Source organism: Bidens hawaiensis, unplaced genomic scaffold (genome assembly GCF_021521415.1).
Source record: "Bidens hawaiensis isolate Kalapana, Puna unplaced genomic scaffold, B.hawaiensis_p1.1 tig00027390_1, whole genome shotgun sequence".
NCBI lineage: Eukaryota > Viridiplantae > Streptophyta > Magnoliopsida > Asterales > Asteraceae > Bidens > Bidens hawaiensis.
The window spans coordinates 204063-205485 of NW_027494440.1; positions in this window are offsets into that span (position 1 = coordinate 204063).

A 1423-nucleotide genomic window follows, 5' to 3' on the forward strand; every position below is an offset into this window, starting at 1 on the left:
CACAAGAGCACGAAACCTATAGCATTGACTCAGCAAAGCCTGCACATAAGACAGTTAAAAGAGTCAACAATTAAAAACAGTCAAAGGTAAACAATAATACATTACTTTTTCATCAATAATTTACTAAACCTAAACAATATAAAATTAAATTTTGTTAATTTAGATTCGTGAACGAACATGAACACATGTCTGCTTCATTCATTTAAGTTTAAGTTCGTCCATTTAAGTTAGTTGACACAATCATTTAAACATTTTAGGCACAACACATTGTTCTTCACGTTCACTTTTAATTGGTTTTAGCTCGGTTATGTTCGTTCTTTTACGTTCATGAACAGGTTGTTTATACCTTTACCAAACAAACATAGACAAGCACAAACACATTCACTTCTTAACAAACAAACACTAACAACAAACTTGGTTTGTTCAACTATTCGTGTTTGGACGTTTGTTCGACGAAAGCTAAACGAACAAAAACATGCTATGTTCATATATACATGCATTACATACCTGAAGTACAATAGGCAACTTTTCTGGTGGTTTATTATGTTCAGACTCTTGATCAAGCCACGCTTCAAATGCTGTCAATTGTTCCGTGAAAAAAGGACTTGGCTGTAAAAAAAACAAAAACTAATCAATAAAGTTATATCCAACTTATAGAAATCAATCTTAACTACGAATATCCCTGGCCTGAAATTCCGCATCCAGGTCCTCTAGCAAACCTGGAAGCTGAGAAAGGCATATTTCAGCGGCCAGGTCCCATGCATCCCTACAATTGTAAACAGCTGCCAACACGCAACAATGATCATGTTCGTTCGTTTAACATTAACCGTACAAACGAAACATAAACAATTAAATAAACAGAATTTTCTTGTCTGTGCTCGTTTGTAAAATAATCAACATACTCGTATTTGTTTATAGTAAAATCTGGTGAAATCTGGTCAAAAAAAAACCGGACCAAAAAATTTGATTACATCTTAATTATAGTAATAGTGTATTACCAATTAATGTTTTCACAAACTTCTTAATTGACCTATGTTGACCCAAACTACTAAACCGATACATTTTTCAAATGGCCCATTTTGACCCAAACCAAAACAAAACCTTTTTTAAATGGCCCGTTTTGACAAAAACAAAAGTGACACCTTCTTAAACGGCTCATTTTGACTCGAACCAGACCGATATCATTTTAAAACGACCCAATTTGACACAAACCAAGCCGCCTAAATCGAATAGCTGAACCAAACCAATATGCAAAACCAAATATCCGAAACCAACTTAAACGAAACTAAATAGTTATGATTGTTCGGTTAACCAAAAGTTTGATTATAGTTATGATTTTGGGTGAAAGCCCCTACTCTATATGCCACTCTTTCTCTTATGTTTAATATATTTCATGTGTTAGACTAATAAGATAGTAAGGTAC